General features: G+C 38.0%; 1 long non-coding RNA gene across 1 annotated transcript; it reads right to left on the bottom strand.

Moving 5' to 3' along the window:
• Positions 1-1,791: 1,791 nt before the first annotated feature.
• On the bottom strand, positions 1,792-20,574 carry LOC121630822. The gene is made up of 3 exons (XR_006008595.1): positions 20,564-20,574; positions 12,042-12,048; positions 1,792-1,853 (listed from the first exon to the last, which is right to left on the bottom strand). It is a non-coding gene; the product is annotated as an uncharacterized LOC121630822 (long non-coding RNA).
• Between the last annotated feature and the right edge of the window lie 5,446 nt (positions 20,575-26,020).

The following is a 26,020-nucleotide window of genomic DNA, read 5'->3' as shown; positions in this document are numbered from 1 at the left end:
CGGTCTAAATTGAGATTTTGTGCAAAGGCTGATAATTAGTAACACATTCATTAAGTATTTCCTTGACTCTGTTTTTCTAAATATTGAAAAAATAACACTTTTTATCCAAATGATAAATATGTCAGATGGCAGAGTGACAGAAAAAGGCACCACATTTAGACTTTTTATCAAAACCACAGCAAAAGCTGTTTGATAATAGCACAGAACCTTCGTAGAGGTCATTACACATGTTGATTATTAATGAGTGGAAACCTGTTAATTCACCTCTTACTGTTTACAGAGCAGAGTTTTAAAACACAGTAGTTCTAATAATTAACCAATAAGTGGCAGCAAAGTCTAAAAGGGTAAGAGAAAATGTTTAAACTTGGGTCTGCCCATCCATGTAAGAAGATGCTAATCATAATGAAAGGCAAACTGAATTATTTTGGGGCCTTTTATGTAACATTGCCACATTTTCTACTGTGTACACAAGATTTATTTTCACACCACATTTAGTAATTGGTCAGTTTTAACATGATTTCTTACTTTAAATATCATCAGCATTTTGGATTTACATTTCATTCATGGTTAGTCAGGATCATAAAGTTGGTATGGTTTGGTATCATGAGTTAGAACCTCAGAACAACAAGAGACATGCAGATATCTGTAAGAAAAAAAGCCTTTTGTAAGGGGCTGCTCTCAGACTTAGATTGTATGTTGGTGCAATATGTATTTTTCCTTGATATGGTCCCCATTATTACTTTAAAGAATGGGAACACTGTTACCTGGAAGAGCTTCTGATTATCTCATTCATTCTGAATCACGTGTCTTTGCCGAGCAGAAAGCCTGTGAGAATAATGACAGCTAAGAAATAACATGGAGCTTTTGTATACTGAAGTGGAGAGGAGAAACAGTCTTTACAAGGCTGAAGAACATTAAGATCATTATTCCTTCTAGTAAGAATGAGTTATCCAATCAAAGTGAATGTCAGTGTGAAGATGCTGAAAAAGATGGTAATTAGAGTTATGCCATGGAGTGGAGTCCTCCAGTCCATCAACAACAGCAGCTTAATGAGCCTGAGGTTGCCCTGTGGACGTACATCTGCTGGCTTGTTTTCAGTTGGCTAACAGCCTTCAAATCATGCAGGAAACTTCAGACAGGGAGTCTCACTTAAACACATTTCTCCTATGCAGCTGCTGAACAGGCTGAAATAACTTGGTTCTTTCCTGAATTAATGATGACAGATTGTTGAAAACTTGGACAAAAAATATTGAGTTTATCAGCATAGATTGAGGGGAAAAGGCATCTTTTTTTTCTTTGTGGAACATATTGGCTAAATTTAAAGGCCATTGTTAATTAATTCATTATTTTATTCATTTATTTCCTTCACATGTACTTTGTTGCTACTATATTCTAAAAGTAATCGTTTAATGTGCAATTATATATTTTGGGATAGAAATCTGAAATGGTTCAGGAGAAGGTCACTGTCTGAAAAAAGGTGTTCGTGCATACACTTAATTAGATATATCTGTCCAATTGCTTGTTAACACAAGAAGCTAATTCATGACATTACATTAGCAAATCATTGCATTTGTTCATGCAAACATGGTGAAGACGACTTGCTGAAGTTCAAACTGAGCTTCAAAATGAGGAAGAAAGGAGATTTAAGTGACATTGAATGTCATGGTTGTTGATCTGAGTATCTACTGGGATTTTCACCCACAACCATCTCTAGGGTTTACAGAGAATGGTCTGAAGAAGAGAAAATATTCAGTGAGCAGCAGTTGTCTGGACCAGAATGTCTTGTTGATGTCAGAGGAGAACGGGCAGACTGGTTGGAGATGATAGAAAGGTAACAGGAAGTCACATAAGCACTGGTTCTAACCAAGGTCTGCAGAATATCATCTCTGAACACACAACACGTCCAACCTTGAAGCAGAGGGGCTACAGCAGCAGAAGACCACACCAAGAACAGGAAACGGAGGCTGCAATTCACCCAGACTCACCAAAACTGGACAATAGAAGAAGGAAAAACAATGCTGGTCTGATGAGTCCCTGTCTCAGCTCCACATTCAGATGCTAGGCTCAGAATTTGGTAGAAACATCCTGAAAACATGAATCCATCCTAACTTGGTTTAAAGCTTCAGGCTGCTGCTGGTGTAATGGTGTGGGAGATATTTTCCTGGCACACTTTTGGGCTCCTTAGTACCAGGGTAGCCTGGTTTAACCACCACAGCCTAACTTAGTATTGTTGCTGACCATGTCCATCCTTTTATGACCACAGTGTTGCATCTTCTGATGCTACTTCCAGCCGGATAATGCACCATGTTGCAAAGCTCAGATCATCTCCAACTGCTTTCTTCAACATGAATGTGGTGGAATGAGAGATTCTCATGGATGCAGCCAACAAATCTACAGTTTGTGTGATGCTGTCATGTCAATATGGAGCAAAACCTCTGGGGAATGTTTCTATATACCTGCCCCAGAGAAAGCTTGAGGTGTCAATATGTTGCTGTGGCAACCAGTTCCAAAACAGTACTGGTGAGCTAAAGTTTGTGGCATCACGGCAAATGATAAACAAGCAAAATGAGCTAAAACATTAATCTACAAACAAAGAACAGACCTGGGTTTTTAATGAAGCGAGCTTGGTAAATAACAATGATAAACAAAATGAAAAAAGTCAGATTTGCTGAATGAGCTTTACATTTTTCCATAAAGAAATATTGAATATGACGTCACAGAATCTCCATGAGTTGGACAACATTTTGATATTTCGCTATTTTTCCTGCTAAAGCAGAAAAACACAACTGATCCAAGTTTCTTTCAGCTAGAAGACAGCAAACCGTCCAATACATAGCTGGCTTACAGTTTATCTAGGCTAAAAGGCTGACTCCAAAACTGAGCTACGATTTTATGCTTTGTTAAACAAAAAGAAGGGGGAACAAGGCTATAAAATACAAGTAAAGGCTTCTACCCTCGAGTGGTTTTCTCCTGAATGAAAATGATAGATTTGCCAACTACTTCCAATCAGTAAATCTGTCTTGTTTTAATGAACCTTTCACTCATGGTAATAGATGACTAATCCAGACACCTGGAAAAGCTTTCCCTTTACTTTCTCGTTCCCTGAAAGGAAAAGTCTTTCCTCTTAGTTTCCAACTACAACTTCCTGGATGATTCTGTGCTGCAAAACACCTGAAATGTCAGTCTAAACCATGCCTGAGCAATCATAACTTTTCTGAAGAAAGTTTTGGCTTTAAAATGCATGAGCACAGCCATCACAAGACAGCCACTTTGTACTGTGCTGTTTAAAAAAAAAGGGTTTGAGGACAAAAAGGAGAGAAAGAGAGAGGAGGCAAAGTAAATTTAAAGTGATATGAAATGCATCAGTTATTCTAGACCTGACATACTGTACAGTGACTACCACCACTTTTCATGCTGTCAGAAAATGGGAAAAATCTGCCACTGGGTTAACTTGAAAATATTTCATAGACACCAGCTGACAATAAAGATTCCTCAGATTCCTCAAAAATTCCTCATTTAGCAGACAAGTAACAGATGCACTGTCACATCATATGGCCAGCACGGATTTGCTACCTAGCTGTCTGGAATTAGCCTGCTGTGCAGCTATAAGTGCTAAATGCTACCACACAGTGTCTGATAGAGAAAAGTTTAAGGGCTGACATATCTATTGTGGGCTGATGTTTTACCTTTGAACTGCTTGCAAGTTGGAGTCCAGCATCAGATTTAACAAAAGTTCCTGTCAAGATAATAGTTTAGGTTTGAATCTCTTTTTTCATGGTTTCAAATCAAACTTGACACATTTGAATCTCTTCCTGTAGCAAAGTCACATGATTATCCTCTCTGACCCACCTCCTTTTGTAGGTTTTGGTAAATTGAGTCTTCGCCTCATAATTACAAAGTAAATTATATATACCTTTAGTAATGTTCACACAAGACGGAATTTCATAATTGCTAGTGTGACTGTTTTTTTTTTAATTTTTTTGATTTTATATATATATATATATATGTATATATATATATTGTTTTTACAGCTAAAGTACCTTATTTAAATTGGACTTTCAAATTTGGATGCACCTGCTGAAACTGGCTGAAATAAGCCAGATTTTTATTAAATAAAACATACCCTTTAGCTAAAGGGTAAAAAAATCTTTCTTACAAGGACAAGGAAAGAGTGCTGCTTTGGTTCCCTAAATCAGAGATAAACAAGCTGTCGAAGGGTTTTAACTTAGGGCTTGAAGATTATTCCTCTTTAGTTCAAAATGCAGTGACTTTCGGAGGTCGTACATCTGACTTTTATATAGGAAACTTTTATGTTTATTCTTCAGAAGTAGATCCATCCACTATGAGCCAAAGGTTTAGTCTTTCTCATCTTAGCTTTTAATTTACCAGCTCAGACAAAGTCAGGAAATCAAACTACAGTCATTTTGGTAAATTAACTATTAAAAAGGGCACATACATAAATGTCTTTTTTAGTTACATCTAAAAGGTGAGTCATTTAATACTTTGCACATCGATAAGACTGTTGAAATCAATTCTAAAAGCTAAAGGGAGCAAATGTATTGATGCTGGAACTGGAGCAAGGTTTCTCTTCATACTCTTTGCAGTTAAAAGCCCGGCAGCAAAGTTCTGACTCATTTGCAGGCTGTTCGTTAATTGATGTGGAAGGACGATCTGTTAAAGGGGCATGCAACAATTGTGTCTGCTTGTTATAAAAGCATGGATGACTTGCTTTCCATTGCAGTGTGATATAAATATTTAGGTTATTTTGGGAGTAATTAAAAAATTTATTTGATTTAATATCTGCTCACCACTTTGAGAGGTTATTCGTCATCCTTGCTGGGAGCTACAACTGAGCAGTCCTGTCAGGCTTCATCAGGCCCAGGCATTAGCTACATACTTAAAAAGTCACAATAAATGTTTTACATAAAGACTACTATAAATCATAGTTCAGTCAAATTAAATTACACAATGTCTGCCACAAAACAATGCAGCAGCTGTTGCTATGTTATCAATGCTCACCACATAGTATATTGAGTGCAGTGGGGGTTTGGCCTCAGCTCTGACCTTAGCTATTCCGCTCCACTTTTCAGCTGTTGAAAATGAGTGCAAACCCCTGAAGGCATCACGCTGTTCTGGAAATTATGGCATCTCAAAATTGCTCTTATGAATGACCATAAACATAACCTCCGTCTGAACAAATAAGCTTTGCTGGGGGCCACAGCGGAGCAGCCATTAAACGGAAATCCCCCGTAGCTCAGATTATATTTTTGTGCAGTCAGTCTGCCAAGAATAAAACTCAGCTATCCATAGAGCAGAGGGCTGTAACAGCCATGAACCAGACAACTCCCTTCAGTCTTTAAAGGAGGCCTCTGTGAATGGTGTATGAATCAGGAGGCCAACACGCGACTGGGGAGGAGTGTCATGGACAGGGATATCACCCGGCCCAGCTCAGACAGGGGCAATAATGCAGCCTTCCAAATCCTATTATCATTGTAATGGAACGGATGGCGTGGGATCAGAGACGATGGATGTGTGCTGAAGGGGTGAGGCTGCCCCTTCTCCTCATCCCCCCTCCATTTGTCTCGCAAAAAATGTGTGCGGACTCAAATAAATTCTTCTATCTTACCAGCAGTGTAAGGAAGAGCTCAGAGGTGACACCTGCATGTCACATAAATGTCTCCATGAGGTAGAAAAATGTCCAGCGATGTAGAGATTTCTGATCTAATAATAAATTTTAATCTTTCAGGACTCAAGCAGAAACAACTCAGCAAAACAAAGGGGAGAAGAAGTAAACAAAGACTATGAGTTATAGCTTGAAGGCACTCTCTGACACTAAGCGTTGATACAGTGACTCCTCATCACATTTCCCTCCAGTCATCATGAGAATACTGCTCAGAATAGGATGCTGATACAGCATGCATTTAAACTGACATGAAATTAGAACAGTAAGCTCAGGTGTATTAACGTGGGCTGCTTTTCACTTCCTGATTGGCATGTTGGTTAGTCAAAGAACATCTGCTAAACAAAACATCTTCTAAATGGAATGCAGCTTAAATGAAAACACCAGTGCTTGTTTCTAAAGCATTAATGGTCATATCATAAAGTTTTAGATTTTTTTGCTGCTTCTACACATCTGATTTAAATTAAATGGTTCCAAAAGTTTGTGGTCAAGTTCTGTACAATGACTCTTTAATTTGCGTGAGGTACGTTGTAACAGGAAAACATCTAAAACCTGCAGGACAGTAGCCCTTGAGGAATAGAGTTTCCCATTCACTCTGAAGGTAAAATGTCTGCTGTAAATTAAAGTCTTCTGCTGTTGTGATTCTCTGTGGGGAGGAGCTTTGGAGAAAGTACTGAAGCACAGCAGAGAGGGACAGTAAAGCACCTACAAGTTCGTTTTGTTAAAAATCTTACACCTCAAGGTTTCTAGATTTGTTTGGAGTTTGATTTACATTTAGGTGATGTTAATAAGAAATATAAAGGGAACCAAAAAATGAAAAAAAGTAAAAGACTTCTGCTAATCAGATTTTAAGATGAATAACAAATAAAGAAATATTAAACCTGTGGCAGTGTAGCCCATGCTGCCACCCAGATTATTTACCTAAGACCCATCAATGTATATTTTCACAATTCATAACTGAGTTGTTCTTTGTTTCCATTCATTAAATTGTGCCTAACACACATGGGATGTTGTATGATGGGATAAATGATTTAAAAGAAATAGAACTTAGTAAGTAAATTAAATGTATGCTAGTAAAGCTAATGCACAATGACTCAATGGGGGAAAATAGTTCATTTGTAGCTTACAGCTGTAGCTAAACATGTAGCTACTTGTCATTTTAAATTGCTAATCATTTTTATCAAACCACTTGTTTTACATAGTTTAAGTCTGTTAAAACAACAAACCAAGAACTAATAAAGACAAATGATGAAACTCACTTCATGATAAATTACATATATTTTTGGTGGCTTTACCGTTAAAAAGTTTAATTTTGTGGGAAAATGCAAGTTATTTGATGTCAGGCTTGCTCATGCTTCTCTTTACAGAATAAAAATTAAGTGTTTAATTGAAGCCGTGTAGAAGATAGATGAAGGGAACAAAAACTCTCCAGGTAATATCTCTCTCTGTGATTTGTGCTTGCAAACATGATTGATGACAAATTGTTGCCTGTACAGTTCATGCTGCTTCTGCTGAATATCATAATGGTGATGGCGACTTCTCATTTCCCTGTGAAGTTTTTACTCTCTAATCTGCTCTTATTTTTGTTTTCTGGTGTACATTAAATACATCGTCATCACACAGCTTTATGCCTCAGTAGATGCAACATTTCACTGATGAATTATAGTACATACTGTGGCCTAGACGTTTTTAGAAGCACATCACTCAGCGGTGCGTTTCCACTGACAGGATGTGTTGTCTGGCGGTCTGATTGTTGAGACAAATAGCTTTTGAAAAAAGGGCAAGAATAGAGGCCAAAGAAGATTTGTTGGCTGAGTCGTGTTACCGCCACCAGGTGAAGGTATAAATAAATGGCAAGTCTTTGAGCCTATAGATGCAAAGACTAATGAGTAGCATTTGACAAAAGACACAAACTCAGAGAGGAGAGGATTGGAAAGGCCATAAAGACCTCACAGAATGAGAAGGATCAAGGTTTGCTACTAGTGTGGTGCTTCAGAAAAATAATTACATTTTCCAGTGATAAAGAGGAAACTACAGTCTTGTTAAGGCATATTGGAGCATTCGTATTTTACAGGTTTAGTTTGGATAGAATAAACTCTGGTGTGATTGATCTGTTGCTGTGGTTCATTTAAACAAACAAACTCTGGACACATCCAAAGTGGGAGCTCTGGTGCTCATTACAGTTTGAAACAGACGTTTGAGGCACTGTTTTCTCACAGCTTTTCTTTTTTTTTTTGTGTTTGAAGCACAAAAAGTTCTGACACTTTTATGGACTCCTTTGTACATTTCAAAGGTTTCGCATTAATGTGAAACTAGTAAACAAAACTACCAGGCCAAAGCCATGGCAACCCGGTCAACATTTCTTCTTTGGTTCAGAAGCCAGAACTGCGAGTGTGTAAATTTCCTCAGGCAAAATCCAAGAAGTCCTTAAATTAAAACAACCAAATAGGTCATTTGTTCATACCCTTTCATAGGGGTGGACGATATATTGAATATACTTGAGTTGTGTGATGTGAAATATATGAAATGGTTGCGAAGATCAACTACAAATTGTCGTGGCAGGGTTTTACGCTGTCTACATGTGATTTTCTTGTTTTTTCAGTCAGGAGGCAGGAAAGAAGCACGGAGACATGGAGATGAGATGGAAGCTGAATGTGAGACATCCAGTTTAAGTCTCAGAAATGTCTGAAATGATGAGGAGATTCTGATTGTTCAGCCGTGTGCATTCCCCTGATAAACAGGCAGTTCTTATTACTCTGGCTGCTCCTAGCAGAAAAGCAAGCTTTTCTATCACAGGAGCTTTAAAATGCAGATATTTTGCTCTGTTTTTCATGTGGCTGACGCAACATTTCTGACATGCACTCTGTCCGTTGGTGGGAGAGAAGCTCATATGTGTGTGTGTTTTATAAAAGGACAAAGTAAAATGTGTTCTAGAGAGAACCTTAAATTAATTCTGTTGTAACCTAGTACAAAATTAAAATAACCTGAATAATAATAAAATAAAATAATAACAGGATAACAATGTAAAATAATGATTGAGTAATGATAGAAAATAAAATAAACTATCTGCAAGGTGTGGCACCAGTGTTGTGGGTGGTCACTATGCCCCTCTAATATAAAATTAAGGGATACACTGGTTTATACTTAAAAGCTTATTAGTGCAAGTACTAAATTTGCTAAATTTAACTTCATTGTGATTTTTTCCTTTTTAACAGGGTTACTCACATCCTACTGGTGTTTTTTTATGGATTCAGCATTTACACAGTGTTACAGAGGAGATTTCAAACACTGCAATATATATCCTGAAGCCAAAAAATATAGCAATATTAACTACATGTCATATCACCCAGCCCTAATCTTACATATGAAGTACCCTACAGGTGGCAGGAGTGCATTTTGATTCATTTGTCATTCAGAAGTGTTTCCTTTAACAAATCCCTTTAAGGCCCATTTATGCTCTATGCTAAATACACATATGCATGCGACAGAGCCTTCTTTTTATGCTCATTTGAGTTTGTTTCCGCAGAGCTTGTGAATGCATGGCTCAATGTAGCAAACTGAGCAATACCACCGGAAACCACGAGGGCAGTGTTGCACAGTATAGCTCTAGGGAGTCCAGTGTAGGGAACGAAGAAAAATAAGAAGAATGAAAAGAAGAAGATAGAGCTGTGGTTGCTTTGTGTTTAATGGCTACACAGACTACTGCTTTTTATTTTGCTGCCATTTTTCATGTCTCTCTCTGAGAATGATCTCCACTGCTGGCATGTTCGCAAATGTCTGAAACTGACTTCCAAACTCAAAGGTGAACCATGAACTCTCCAATGCCCTCTGGTGGATATATTTTGCAACAACCATGCTAATGTAAGAGATGGGGAATATGTGTGTTGTGATGTTTGAAAACATTTGAAACAGAAGTATGAATTTTTGTGCCTAAAAGGAGCATAAATGAGCCCTTAAAAAATGAAAATGGTGGATGTTGTGATTGTATCAGTTTCACATGGGACAATAGTTTGACTTCCAGATATGATAACTGTTATTTCAAGGATTCAAGGATTCAAGGATTCAAGGAACTTTATTGTCATACCAGCTCACATTTACATGTTTATGGTACGAAATTAGAACTGAGGTCCCGGTTTGAGCCATAAGAAGGAGGGCAATAAGTGAAATAAAATAAGACATGAAGAAAAATAGAAATATAGGCTAAATATAAATAGAATATAAGCTAAATACAATAGAATATAAACAGCAAAATTTTTTAAATAAAAATAACAGTAAACACTAAAGAGCCCAGTTTGCATGTGCAGCCTAGATAAATATGTGCAAGTATGTATGTGCATGAGGTAGTGGTAGTCCAAAGTATAACACTTCTGATATTAATATTAGTGATATTGCACTTATATGGACAGCAGGTAAACATGTAAACATGTGGACAGGAACTCCCCTGGGGGGAGTAAAGTGTTTGCAGTGCAGGTCTGTTTGTCGGAGGGGGGGTGGGGTGGGGTGGGAGGGTGGATTCAGTTGGGGTGGGGATGGGGGGGTGGGGGCAGGGCAGCAGGGTTTGGGCTGGTGTTCAGAGGTGGGGAAGTAGGGTGGGGTCTACAGGGCATGGCAAGAGTTCAGCAGTCTGACAGCTTCAGGGAAGAAGCTGTTCCTGAACCTGGTGGTCTTGCTCCTTATGCATCTCAGCCGCCTGCCTGAGGGGAGGGGTTGGAAAAGTCCATGTGCTGGATGGGTGGAGTCCTTCATGATGCGGAGGGCCCTCCCCCTGCATCGTGCTGTGTAGAGGTCTGAGGTGGTGGGAAGGCTGCTCCCCATAATCCTCTGTGCAGCCTTTACCACCCTCTGCAGAGCCCTCCTCTCAGCGGCGGTGCAGTTGCCGTGCCACACAGTGATGCAGGTGCAGAGGACGCTCTCCACCGCGCAGCGGTAGAAGCTCCTCAGGACAGCGCTCCCTAGTCCGGCTCGCCGCAGCTTCCTAAGGAAGTAGAGGCGCTGGTGTGCTTTCCTGACCAGCTGGGAAGTGTTGGTGTTCCAGGTGAGGTCCTCGGTTATGTGCACACCCAGGTACCTGTAGCTGGAGACCACCTCCACAGCTACTCCTCCGATGTGCAGGGGAGGAGTAGGGCGCTTATCCTTCCTGAAGTCCACCACCATCTCCTTGGTCTTCTTCACATTGATGCAGAGGTTGTTTTCTCTGCACCACTGCACCAGGTGTTCCACCTCCTCTCTGTATTCCGACTCATCGTTGTTGTTGATGCGTCCCACAACCGCTGTATCATCTGCAAACTTCACTATATGACAGCTGGGATGTCTCGCCGAGCAGTCATATGTCAGCAGAGTGAACAGGAGGGGGCTCAGCACACAGCCCTGAGGAGAGCCAGTGCTGAGGGTGATGGAGGAGGAGGTGGAGTTATGGATCCTGACAGTCTGAGGTCTGTTGGTCAGAAAGTCCAGGACCCAGTTCCCCAGTGTGTTACTCAGACCAAGGGTGGAGAGCTTCTGGACCAGTGTCTGTGGGATGATGGTGTTGAAGGCAGAGGAGAAGTCCAGGAAGAGCAGGCGGGCGTATGAGTTTCTGCTCTCCAGGTGGGTGAGGGTTGTGTGGACCACTGATGAGATGGCGTCATCAGTGGAGCGGTTCTTTCTGTATGCATACTGATGTGGGTCCACGGTGACGTTGATGGAATCTTTGATGTGGGCCATAACCAGCCTCTCGAAGCACTTCATGACTACCGGGGTCAGGGCTATGGGTCGGTAGTCATTCAGGCATGTCACTGTGGGACACTTTGGGACGGGGACAATGGTTGCAGTCTTTAGACAGGTGGGAATGGATGCCAGCGACAGTGAGGTGTTGAAGATGTCCGTCAGCACCTCAGCCAGCTGGTGTGCGCAGTCTTTTAGTACACGCCCTGGGATGTTGTCTGGGCCAGCAGCTTTGCGGGGGTTGATTCCTTTAAGAGTCTTCTTCACATCAGCAGTGGACACACAGAGGGGCGTGTCACCAGGTGGTGGTGTTAGTCTATTGCAGGGAGGGGGGGAGTCAGGGTCCTCAAAGCGAGCGTAAAACCTGTTTAGTTCGTCTGGCAGGGAGGGGTCCTTTGGACATTGTGCATCCTTGGTGTTGTAGTCTGTGATGCACTTTATGCCCATCCACATGCTCCGGGGGTCGTTGGAGGTGAGGTGACCCTGAATTTAACTTATGGCTCATGTTCAATCAGTAACAATACTAAAATAATTTCCCCCATTCCTGCTAGCTTTTAGAACTAGATGGAAAGCAATAACTTTGTAAAGGTTAGAAAATGTTCATAGTTTGGGCTAAAAACTAATTAATTTACAATGCTCTTGTGACTATAGTGGATACCAATTTACTGCTAGCCTTGAAGACACGTCCTTATAACATATGACAATTTTTCACACTCTGGTTGTGTTTTCACAACATTTTTTTATTTAGGGTGAGAAAATGACTCATATATATATATATATATATATATATATATATACATTTTTTATTATTGTCTGTATGGTCAAATGACCTTTAGGGTTGTTTTGGAAAAATGACTTATGTCACAAAAGCAGACTGCATGTGTTAAGTGCTGTTATTTGTATTAAAGTAATTCCATGTTACTTTGAGGAATATTGTGGGAGAATAAAACAAACTATACCAAAGGTCCAACAAGTGTACCAGTTGGGTTTATATGTCACTTTTTCAGGGTTGTCTTCACAATGACCCATCAATTTCAGTCAGGTGTGTTGGAGCAGGGAAACAGCAAAACCCTGCAGAATCCAGGCCTTCAAGGACCAGAGTCTGACACTTGTGCTCTACTTTATAAGCAGTAAACAATTCCATGTGATTTTGTCCTAGCCTCATTCTGCTGTCAGTAAGTCAGAAACTCCAGAACAGAACTTATATTGGAAAGAATAGGAATGCTTAAGAAAGTATGGTTCGAAAACAAGCTACAACCCTCAAAAGTTAAGGGATAGGAGTAAAACAAGAAGATGCTCAAGTGCCTTAACACTTACAAACTTTTCCTCTATGCTGCTGCTGTTTCCATCTCCAGGAGTAAAGATGGCAATGAAAATGCTGGCAGCACTAGCACCAGTGATATGAAACAGATGGCAGAGATGAGCGTAAGCCAGCCAGAGCAGCGTCCACAGCCCAGATGAAGCTTCTGCAACAATAAAAACAAAAATGTACAGGTTTAAAACTTACCAGGTTGCATGCTTGTATGTGTATTTACCATTTTCCTTCCATTATTCCGTTAAAATAGCTTCCAATTTAATTCAAATGGTCTGTAAAAGGATTTTTATAGTAGTGCAGTACCCTCTTGTTCCATGTTTATACAACTGGTAAACCCATTTTTTATAGTACCATTTATCTTTTAACATTTAAATCCCATATGCATGGTTGTCTTTAGGATTATCTGGTGGGGGCCTCAGAAGATGACTTACAAAATTGTGTATACAGGTGATGGAGTGATTCATATTAATATATTTTTTTTCTTTTTCATTGATAACAGCTAGAGAACAAACTGGTCTCTCTCTGTTTTCACAGCTAACAAAACAATAACAAAACATAGCATTATCAGGAGGACAAATCAAGAGTTAGTGACAACTGCTTTCATCTTTTAAAACTGTCCCTGTGTAACCATTTCGATCATGGACTCACGGTATGATATGCAGCTGCAGTGCTGGGGTAATGAACAGACTAGATTTGGGTGCTGAGAATTCAGATAGAAAACGTCACTGTCCTGTGTTCTAGACATTGCTGAACACAGCTCAAATTATCACTAACACTGCAATAATTAAAACCAATAATTGAATAAATGTTTTCAGGATTTTCTAGGTGGGCTTAAGAACATTTTAAGGTGGTTCCAAACCCCCTAAAACATGCTTGTACGTTTGCTAGGTTTAGGATTCTTACATTAATCCTTTTGAAGGGCTCAAGAGTTTACTTGTCAAGAGCTAAACAGGTGTTTCTAATTCTGAAAAAAATGTATTTTGATGGTTCATTATAAGTCCTCCAAGGCCCACAACAAATGATTAATGCTTTGTGCAGGAAATGGGCTGAGAGGGAACAAATTCCCAGGACATTTTTACATCCTAGTTTGCCCTCAGTGGGGAATAAAGTGTGCAAGAGTCAACCACACAACAATGATTTCCACTAAGAGACACAAATATAGGAGTGGCTGCCTGGTTCAGGATTTAATGCTTACAATTAAAAGTCTGCTTGAAGGTTAAAACCTAATTCCCTGCTGATGTATTTAAAATAACAATCAACTCAACATAAATTTGACTGTTACATAACTAATTCAAACTGTTTTAATGTATTACCTCATATTACCTGGTACAATGGCATTTCTATTACATTACTAATTTCACTGTACTGTCATGTGTCATGTGTAAAAAGTACACCTTCTTTTTTTTTTAGTTTTATGATGTATTCAGGAAGAAAAATAATATATATATATATATATATATATATATATATATATATATATATATATATATATATATCAACTGGTCCTAACATTGGATAAGTTCATCCTCCAATGAACAATTCATGTGTTACACTGTTTCATTATTAATCAAACAAAAATGGATGAATAAAGAAAGCCCATCCCATGATTCAGCACCTCATGTAATAACCTGATGTAATCATGTATGTATGATGTATGACATAATCAATCGATTATATGTTTGAAGGTGTTTTGGTTCACTCTTTTTTTACCAGGTTGCTTCAGATTTATTTCATTGTGTTTCAGCCCAGGCCTGTCAGCTGTATGTAAATATGAATGTGCCAATATTTGCAGGTGATTGGCCGGGGATCCTTCAGCTTTGCTCCCTCCCTCCTCCTCCGCTCCTTCACAGGCCAGCCAACCCGGAAATCTGCCCAGCTATATAAGGCTGGTAATACCTTCAGCAGGGACAGCTGTGTGTGAATACAGCACAGCTCGCCACTTGCCTTCTGTGCTCTGTGACTGCACTGTGTGAGCATTTGCTTACATTGTTACCCAGTGGGGGATTAAGTATTGTTATTTGTGTTTGTATGGCAGGACTGATTTGACGACTTTGTTTGTGAGTTTAAGTGCATTTGGTTTCCGTTTGTTGTTAAGCTGTCACTTTGGGCTTTACCTGTTGTCAGGACACTTTAAGTTGGTTTCTGTTTTATCTGTTTAACGGGTTATATTTTTATGCTTGGAGTTGTTGTGAAACGGATACTGTTGAGGTGCCTTTCTTTTCTTTTTGTTGACTTTAATACGGGCGCCCCTACTTTTTTTTGTATTCTTTTATTTATCATTGTAAATAAACTCGTTGTACTTTCAGTATCTGTCTCCGAGCTTGTTTTGCTGCTACCCCTCTTGCCCCTAGACTATCGAGGGGTCGTAACACACTGTTTCTTCTTTCAGACAAAGTTCGGAAAGTAGATGTTCTTTTTTACCTTGACATGTTTTGACTGGTGTCTGTCGTCTTCCTGAGATGCGTCATCTGACTGCTATTATGTGCTTTTTATCAGCTGTTTTTTCCAGGCATGGCAACCCTACGGCCACTGCCATGCAGCAGGTACAAGGTGCTGAGTTTAGTTTTCTCCACACATGCTGCTGTGCACTATAAGCAAACATTTCCACTTTGGTCTGGTCCGTCCAAAGGACATTCTTCCAGAAGTCTTGCAGTTTGTTTAGGTACAACTTTGCAAACTTAAGATGTTGTGCTGTGTTCTATTTAAAGAGAAGAGTTTTTTTTTTCTTGCAGCCACTCCAAATAACACAAACATCTTCAGTCTTTTTCTAATTTTACTGTCATAAACTTTAAAATTTAACATGCAAACTGAGGCCTGGACAGAATGAAGTGTAGCTTTTGGCTTTTTTGCAGTGTCTCTGAGTATTGCCCAATCTGAGCTTGGGTTGAACTTACTGGGATGTTCACTCCTGGGAGGATTGGCCATCAAATAATGGACTCCAAATAGGATGAAACACTTTCTAGATTGATGGGAAATAAGACGATTGCTTCTCTAAGCAGATTGGTTGCTATTTACTTTCTCCATATCTATGGAAACAGCTTACATCTTCCATTAACTATGTCAGACTTTTTAACACTAATTTTGAACATTTAAATTGGTGTCAGTCCCATTTCCTGCTAAAAGAGGACAGGTTATTCCAATTAGTTTTGTAGTGTGAGATATGATAATTGGAAAAACATGAAAACAAACAAAAAACAAACTCTAGTCCATATATACTGTAGTAAGTTGGAAACATATTAGAATTTTTCATTTTTAATTTGCAAAACTTGCTTTATCTGCATAGAAACACAGGAACACACCTTTAAAAACAAATTGGTTGGCTTTACACCTATTTATCATTTATTTATCTTTTTTTAATAAAGATGTTTTTAAACTTCTCATTTATTTAATCAATTTTGCAGAGTCATAGTTAGCTAACTAACTGTCTGTGGAGGAGCAGGGGAAATCACATTAGATGTATTAAGAAAGAGTTGCAGATAAATAAGATAAAATAAATAATTACCCACACAGCAGAAAAATACACGAAACAAAGGCAGAAGGCAAAAAATGATGAACTGGAGACTTCACATATCAACAGAGTCCATCTTTTCCACAACAATCTTTGGAAAAAACCTAAAGTAAAAACTAAAAGCTACTGTGACTGCTTGCATTATCTGGAAAGTGTTACTTTTTACAAAAGCTACTTGCAGATTGGCTGGAGTGAAGAAACAGTGAAAGTCAACGTTCCTTCAGGGTATTACGCAGTGTTCAGTTGTTTGAAACTTTTCATGCATGACAAGATATAAAACTGGCATCATCCCAAAAACCAGATAAAGCATCAGAAAACATGTGTGAATGACTCCATGATTAACTTCTGTGAGGATTTTATCAACAGCAATCCAAGTGTGGGACTCAGTAGGTCTTTACTTTGTGCTGAGCTAAGTTTCTGATCTGATAGGAACATTTCTGTCGTGATCATGAAAACAAAGCCCAACATTTCAGACCGAGATGTTGCAAGGTTTAAAACTTTGCTTTTGAACTTTAGACTGTCTCATTTCTTGCTATCCAGAAAGTTCTGCCTGCCTTCTTCAAACATGTTTACCCTAAAATCAATCTGAAGTCCCATAAACTGAGTCTAAAGAAAACAGTTCTTTGGTTACGACTAAGAACTTTTGGTCACTTAGCAATATAAAACATTCTTGCTTTGTTAGCCAGTACCCGCCGTGGGCTTCAATCAAATAACATGAAAGGGTTTTCATAACATAAGCCATGTTAAAGGTGATCAAGATAATATTGTTAAAACCCAAACTACTAGAAATCTATGAATATAATCTTTACTTTTATACTCAGGTCAAACAGTTCAATCTTAGTCTAAAAATCAGGTCATGTCTTTTGAATGCTGACTTAATATGGTTTGTTTGCAGTTGTGTGAAAGTGCATTAACACTTTGGTGTGGATCAAGAAAGCGAACTTTGATCTGCTTGTAAACTGGGTGGTCTTGGTTCATTTGTGTGAGCCCTGTTGTGGTTCGCTTGCAGTGTGAGAGCAAACAGACTTTCTACTGACCCAAAATAGGATGTGATGTAGGACATGTCGTAGCACAATATGTCAGATATCTCGCTGCCTCTCTATGTATTACTAAATATTGTAATTAGAGGTTGTAAATGCACCAATTCAGTCCAGTCAAGTAATGCTTGAATGTGCTTTGGAAGTGGAAGGCTGTTACTCCAAATTACATCCTTTTCATTAGCTGGCATTTGAAGAAACCTTTTCTGAGTAACCCACTTGGACATATGAATTATTTTGGTATTTTCTTACATTTTTTCCTGCTCAGAGGTGAAGCCACAAGAATTCCCAGTTGCCAGTGCATGCAGCATAAAGGCAGCAGAGTTTTCACACTGAGTGGAATCAGCTTTTTTTTTTTTTTTTTTTTAATTCAATAACGCCAATAGTGTCCCTAAGTGTAATGGTGATTTGAATTGGTTTCCGGGGGCTTTTCATTTAGAAAGCAGGTATGTTAAAACTCTGAGTATGTTAACCCGAGTTGAGGGAAACTGTTAAGTTGAGGGTTTTATGTTTCAGAAAGTGAGGTAAATTTTAAGCTGATTTTATACTCGCTTGGTGTCTGCCTTAGGTAGGGTAGGTGCAGCTGTCGCCAGTAAAATGTGCTCAGTCTCTCTCAAGCATATGGTTACGGTGACGTATTGCCGTTTGTCTTCCACGGTAACCACACAAATACTGCAAGAACCTCCATAAATCTGGAAACACATAATCAAAAACTGACCAATCCCAAGGGAGTACTACCGCATAACCATGCTGCAAGCAGGGGTGCACATCAGGTCTGGATAAGGTGTGCGTCAAGCCTCCGTGGACCTATGCGGACCATACAGAAGTGACGCTGTAACCGACCTTATGTAGATGCTGTATGAGTGAATATCCAGCTTTACCCAGAGTTACCATGGTAACTGACTATGTGAAGTGAACCTCCTTACTGACAGGTTCACCATAAAGAAACCCTGAGTTTCTACCCGTCTCCTCTCACCTGAGGCAGACATAGGGTGTCTGTACCAACGTTATTCCAGAGATTTAGAAGCTGAATTAATATACAATTATTTATGTAGGGAGGAGATTTTTCAGAACTCAGACACGTGTTATCATTTCCTGATTAATATCTCATGGCACGGTGCTGCATTGCACTCAGCTCAGTTTTCCGTTGGTACATATCCAACGTGACACACCGTGGACATGAGACGTCATCATAGTAAGACTGCTACTCTGTGTTATGATACTTTTGAAATTGCTTCTGGAAATGTGACCCTTCTTTATAACATTGGCAACACAGAACAGTTAAAAAAAATAACAGTATGTTGAGTCATGATTTCAGATGTATCCTCTTACATCTGAAATCATAATTCCATAAAATGTTGTGAATAGAGATCTACTGTTGGCCTCTCTGTATCCCAACAGATGGTGTCTCGTTATCCTCATCCTCCTCCTGTGATAAAGGAGATTAATCTTATTATATCAGGATATTACGTGAGAGGACATGTATTAAGTGAGTTAAAACAGCATTTGTTGGGGGTTAAAATCACTAGATGTAGAAACAGCCAATGAATATTTATTTAGTCTATCAACAAGTGGAATTTTCTTCCATAATGTTTCTCTCTTCTTAGCAGCAGCAGTCTTCTATTCTTTACAAATTACCTCTCTGTATTGTCCATATACTTCAATAAGAACCCCTTGTTCCACTTGGATTATAGGTTTTTGTCCGTGGTTGCCATGGTGAATCCAGGTATCGGAGCTCCAGTGATGATGGCTTTTTATTGTAATTCCTAACTCTGGGTAAAGACATCAACTCACTGCTGCTGTTGTGGAACCGAAAATTCAAGAGTGAATTCAGAATACGTTAACCCAGAGTTTCCCAGTTAACCCAGTTTAAAAGGAGTTGAACATCCTGTCTGGAACAGACTCCATGTCTATTCTGCTAAGTTTAAAATGATGTGATTCACTGGCTGTTTCTGTTCTGAACCAGTAAACGGTAAAACCAGAACACTTTCCTCAGACATGACTAAAATATCCCAAATATTCCCAGAGATTAGAAGAAGAGCTCTCTTTCCTTTTCCTTCTTGTGGATGTCCATCTCATTTTTTTTCTTTTTTTTCTTTTTTTTCTTTTTACAAGTTTGTTTCCCTGTTCAACTACTTCTTCTACTGTATTACCACTGGCAAGGTAGTCTGCACTGCCACCAGCTGGTGAAGCTGCACAGTTTCCTTTATTCCCTTGAAATTACTCTGTGGAAATTCATCTGATCTTTTCTCATTTATTTTATTAGTGAATGCTTACTAGGTTACTAGCTGATGTTCTACCCAAAGGTTAAGACACTTTAAACAACAAAATATGAAGAAATGAGTAATAGCAGAATAAGACTGTATGTCTTATAGAGAAATTTTCTTAAATAACTGGAAATGATAATTTTAATGTCATTCTGTCTGTTGTTTCTTTAAAAATATTGTTTGTCTTTAATTGTGAGGACATTGTAAAGTATGATGGACATATAGTGAAGGCTCCAGCAAACAGAAAAATACAACCATCTGGACAAGTAAAACTGTCCGCCACAGACAGAGTCAGTTCCAGCAGTTTACCTCATTTCTTTTCTCCCTTTTCCTACTAGCACAGAGAAGCAGACTGATTCAAGGTCAAAGGAAAAAGGCACTTTGGCCATGTTGATAAGGGAGGAAATGAAGGAGGAAAAGTTGATAGGGTGGATCTGTGAAAAGTCCTGAAGACACTGTAAAAGAAATCAGTCTTGACAGCACTGAGGGAGGACACCAGCTTGCAATGAGAAGAAGAAATGTCCTTTTCTGTTCAGTCCAACACTCTATTATGTCTAACAAGGAGGGGATATTTTTCCAAGCTAATAATTTAGTGGATTTAATACAGAGTGACAGAATGACATAAAATGTCAAGGAAAATGATAATTAAAAAGCTAATCTATTCAAAAGCTTGCAATTTCTGCAAAGCTTTGTATTTTAAAAGCTTTAAAGAATAATAAAATAATACACGATACAATTAAAAGAGAAAGAAAATTAACTGAAATACATAAAATAAAATAAAATAAAATCCTGACAGACTCTTTTTCTTGAAAGACTACCTCTCTACCTAAATTGTTTTGTGTTTAGTTTGCAACTGGTATCACCATATACAACACATGGAAAGTAATGCCTCTCATGAACTTTAATGCAATTAAAGATGGTATGTAATTAACTCCATGCTCTAATTGCCTATAAATTACATGCACCAACAAGTGTTGAGATAAAACATCACACAGATTAATGAGAGCAGTACCTCCACTACCTCCACCAACATGTTGCTCTGTATTATGTTACCCGAGTAAAGCATCACTCCCCTTTGCACAAATATCTTGTTAGAGCACTTCAGAGACACCAAAACACTGCGGAGAGGAATATCAGCTCCAACAGTGGGCCAAAGGGTCATAATCAAGGACAAACCAGCAGTGCATGAAATTGCGATCCAAAAATAAAAATGTCTGTTGTAGAACTGACACATTTAAAGTATATCTGGTCCATTTTATTGAGCAGTAAACGAATCACTGGTGCATTCATTTTGAGGTGGCAGGAAATGATCCCGTTGATGCAGGTGTGACGTTGTTGTCTACACATTATCGTGTTCACACAAGTAAATGCAATTTAATAAGCCACATTTATCAGAATATTGCTCATCATTTCTTTTTTGACAGTTCTCCGGATCTATAAATCCCCAACCTAACTGAGGAGTATAGCTCAAAGCTAATTAAAGGATTTCTTCTGTCTTCTTTTTCTTTCCTCAAAAATCTCCAATCTTAAGCCTGTCCTTTTGAGAGGCCTTCTATTGATCACTGCTGCCTTTGTCGAGTGCAGAGCTGTGCTGCAGATGCAATCAGCTCCTATATAATGGGGCCGTGCATTTAATTGGGCTTTGCCTTAGCGTTCTTCTGTATTGACTGAAATCTCCTCACTATACCTCTAATCAAGCTCCAGCATTGGGCAGGTTATCACTATCCAGTTATTTTATGTGAGAGGATTTTTATAAGAATCCTTTCATACTGATGTGGAAGTTTATGGTCTTCAACAGCCACCTTATTACTTGGTATTGTTAGATGCCTTCTACTTAAATATTGACTAATTAAAGTAGTATAGAAGAGATAAACAAGGTGTGATGTGGGAGTATGATGGTAAAATGAGAATACAAATAACAAGAGGAAAAAATAAAGCAAAGCAAAGATGAAACACCAAAATACAATGACCAAATGAGAGACCAATGCAATACATTAGGCCACATAGTGACAAAGTTACTTTCTAAACAGATATTGGCATGGCTGTGGTTTATACTGCTCTCCAGCTATACACAAAGTATGATGCAAATTGGTAAAAGTCTGTAACATATACTGCAGATCGACTGAGGATGAAAAGGCATCAAGCCAGTGGCCACCCATAGATATATTGCGAAGACTTGCACATTAAATTCAAAGAATCTGCCCATAACAAAAATGGCTTGCCTGAAAGCTAAAAAGCCATTTAACTTGCTTCACATGTAGTTTATGCTTGTGCCTCCATCTGGGCTGCCAACTTTATTAGCTCTGGTTAAGTTTTACCTGTCCAGTCTGTGAACTCTTAATCCCTTGAGGTTTCACCCCAGTGAAAAACTAACTGAAGCAGAATGTGGAATGGCAATATTGGTGCTTGTTGGAAAATTTTAGCAGTGTAACAAAAACTGAAAATGAATGTGAGAAGATATCAAAGAACACAAACATGTTTCAGGCTTTTTTTTTTTTTTTATATTTTTTACCCTAACCATGTGTAGCCTAGTTTTAATTTCTAATCCTAATCACATAGTAAAAATAACTGAAAACTAACTGGTTGTACAGTTAAGTAGAGGATGATGTGTTAGATCAGTAATTACAAGCTCCAGTGTCCTGCAGGATTTAGACCAGGGCTACTCAATTCAGTCCTACAAGGGCCGCAATCCAGCAGGTTTTCCATGTATCCCTGCACCAACACACCTGAGTCAAATTAATGAGTTATTGTGTAGAACCTGATTGGCTGTTAGAGCCACCTAATTTGACTCAGGTGTGTTGGTGCAGGGATACATGAAAAACCTGCTGGATTGTGGCCCTCGTAGGACCGAATTGAGTAGCCCTGATTTAGATGTTTCTGCACTTGTTTTTAAACAGTCAAGTTCTGTACAAGCCTCTTGATGACTTAATGGTTTGTTTCATTAGGGAAACATCTAAGACCTGCAGTACACTGGCCCAGGAGGTCTGGAATTGGTGATCAGTGGTCTAGATGGAGCTCCAACTCATGTCTGTTACATCACATCCCACAGAGTAATTGTGTGATGAATTCTTAATACTGAGTTCAATAAAAATTTAACAAAGGAAAAGCAATATATGAATGAAATAAAGAAGGGGAAAAGAACATAATACTTAATGCCATTTAAAAAAAAAGAGTATCAATAGAGAGAAGACAGCACTTTTAAATAAACCTTTAAATTTCTTCAATAGAAGGAAGGGCGGATTTCCACATTTTTGTCATTGTTAAAATGAAATGTTGAATTTTATGGCAGTATTATAGCATAAAACAGGCATGTCATATTTTAGTTTTTTTTTATCTTATATAATGATTATGTTGCATTGAAATTGGAGCTTTTTTTTTATCTTTATTGTAAATCACCTACATTTTCTGTTGTGGACCATTGTACCAGTGTTCATATGAATGAAATAAAGAAGGGGAAAAGAACATAATACTTAATGCCATTTAAAAAAAAAGAGTATCAATAGAGAGAAGACAGCACTTTTAAATAAACCTTTAAATTTCTTCAATAGAAGGAAGGGCGGATTTCCACATTTTTGTCATTGTTAAAATGAAATGTTGAATTTTATGGCAGTATTATAGCATAAAACAGGCATGTCATATTTTAGTTTTTTTTATCATATATAATGATTATGTTGCATTGAAATTGGACCTTTTTTTTATCTTTATTGTAAATCACCTACATTTTCTGTTGTGGACCATTGTACCAGTGTAGATGCTCTGCATTCTGGAGGGAGCCTGTATCCATTCCACAAGTTTATAAATTCACAAGAAGCGTGGTAAAAACAACACATCTGACTTAATTATTGGTTGAAAGGCAGACTAATCTATTGTATACAACTCTTTCAGTTGATCCATAACATTGTAGATCCTGCATCTGGAAGCTGGTAACTTGATCCTACCCTCCAGCTGTATGCTTCAGGTTGTGATTTTGCAGGACACAGCTTTCTGTGGATAATCCCACCATTGCAGGCAGTCTGAGAACTGAACTGGTTTATTAAAAAAACAAAACTGAGGCGTTTTCTTAGTTAGTTTTACATTAGGGGGTTTCATTAATAGATATTAGATAATTTTTTCCTGAAATTCCTTCTTGATGATGTGAACATTTATTCCTGCACAGCCCTGTATGTAAAATACAGTATAGATCCATCTTTGCATATCACCCTTGACAGAATACTTCCACATTATTTGATCCAGAACAAAGGGAATCTAAAAATAGAACAGAGCAAAATCCTGTGCGGTCTAAATGACTACCTGTGGCCAAAAAAGGTAGAAATGCTCATATGTCTTCTGTTCTTTTCATACTAAAAACTTGTTTTAATAAAAATTCACATAGTTTAAGGAAAAGTTACTGAATGAGGAAATTTTGTCTTGGCCTTTCTGGAGTTAAATGTATCTAATGTAGGCTAACCAGAATACAGATTTAGCACATAATATATATATTTATTACTACAAATTTGAACTGATGGTTAAGTCAAAAGTGACCATTTCTGTGAGGTGAAGTCAAAATCACCTCACAGAAATGGTAGAGTATCTGATTTGTAAAGCAAAAGGTCATTTAGTGAGGTGACTAAATGGATTAATGTGGTAGAGGGAGGACGGGCAGACTGAGAATCCCCGGAATTACAGGGTTAAAAAATAGATAAAATAGGTAAATAGATTATATGTATAAATAAAAATTCTCTGTCTTAATTAAAAGTGCAGTTTTCAGACCAGATTTAAAGAACTGAGATTTGGAACAAGCGTCAGGTTTTTCTGGTAGTTTGTTCCAGATATTAGGAGCATAAAAAAACACAGATCCTTCTTGTTTAGTTTGAGCTCTTATGATGGAACGCAAACTTGACCCAGATGATCTTAGAAGTCTTGGTGGCTCATGGTGTCAGCAGATTAGATATTAGACCAGAACCATGCAGAGCTTCGTACACCAGCAGAAAATTCTTTGGCGGACAGGAAGTGATCTGAGAACCGGTGGGACATTTTTCCATTTCTTTAGTCTTTGCAGGCTATCAGTGTGGAAAATCTTCTTTTTTAACTTTAACAGAAAGAAAATCAAAATTCATTTCTAGCCTTTAGCCAATTTAAAGTCATGGTAGCAAATCATTTTACATCAGTTATTTTACATGTTTAGATTTATATATATATATATATATATATATATATATATATATATTGTATTTGCATATCATCTTGCATCTTAATGTGTTTTACTGTTTTGCATTCTATTTAAATAACTGATTGAATAATAATTCAATAATTTCTTCTATGTTATTTTCACCTTGTATTTACAACAAAGGATTTAGTTTTGTCACTAAATTAAACTAAACTGTCAACATTGGACCTATTTATACAAATATTTACAAATCATGTAGTAAACTCTGGTAACTGAAAGATGCCAATAAATTATATATATATATATATATATATATATATATATATATATATATATATATATATATATATATATAATAGTGTACCATTATCTTCTTGGATTTCACTTCCAATTACTTTTCCAACCACTAGGGGTTGGAAAAGTATACTCATTTCTTTTTCATTGGAAAAAAACAAAGCAAAAAAAAACAAAAACAAAAACATCTTCAGGAAATGTTTGGATTCAAACGGCAAAAAAAAAAAATCCCCACAAAATTCAACTGATGTATCTGGAAAATGTATGGAATTTTAAAAGAAATTCCTTGTAACCTCGAAACTCAGGCAATACTGACATATTGTACAGATCATGGCTGAAAAGTAGCTTCAGGACAAACTTCAGCAGACAGTCAGTTTTGCTGAATACAGCAGTCTGTAACATTTCCAGTTTTCCATCATATTAACAGATATATATGATCATTGATTGCTTTCAGTCCACTGAGGTCTAAGTGGATGGTCAATAGAATCAAAAGCAATTTTATCTGCTTCCATTTCGGCCTTTACTGTGGCCGTTTTTAACTGCTCAGTTTATGACCATAACTCATTCTCTGAAGGGACATCACCAAGGATCTCTGAACGTAACTGCCTGCAGTGCAATAACTAGTAATGTCCTAAAAATGCTGTAGTTGTTTGGTTGAAGTAATGATCCTATTTCATCTGGGAAAACAAGTCTGCAAATCAGGAACAGAAACTGTGGAAGCACAGATCTGTCACCCAAAAACAGCTACATACACCGCTAAGATATAGTCCTACAAAGGTGCAATAAAAACACAAAATGCAAGAAAAAAATACATCAAAAACACTTAAAAGGTAAACATTTAGAAGTAAAAAGAAAAATTGCAGCAGATCAAGTCAACCTGTGTGGATTGGTCACTGTTGAGTTGAGAATGCCGATGGCATTTGGTATAAAAGACATTCTGAAGGGACCTCTAGCCAGGGGAACTCGAAATCTCCATCTTGACTTCAGGAGCTCAAACTGACAGGACAGATGGAGATCACCATCTGCCATGATTCTCTTAGCTTTCTTTGTCATTTCAGTATATTCACAAG

Source organism: Melanotaenia boesemani, chromosome 20, assembly GCF_017639745.1.
Source record: "Melanotaenia boesemani isolate fMelBoe1 chromosome 20, fMelBoe1.pri, whole genome shotgun sequence".
In the NCBI taxonomy this organism is placed as follows: Eukaryota; Metazoa; Chordata; class Actinopteri; order Atheriniformes; family Melanotaeniidae; genus Melanotaenia; species Melanotaenia boesemani.
The sequence above is the reverse complement of the archived record's forward strand: the minus strand, read 5'-3'. Positions and strand labels throughout refer to the sequence as shown.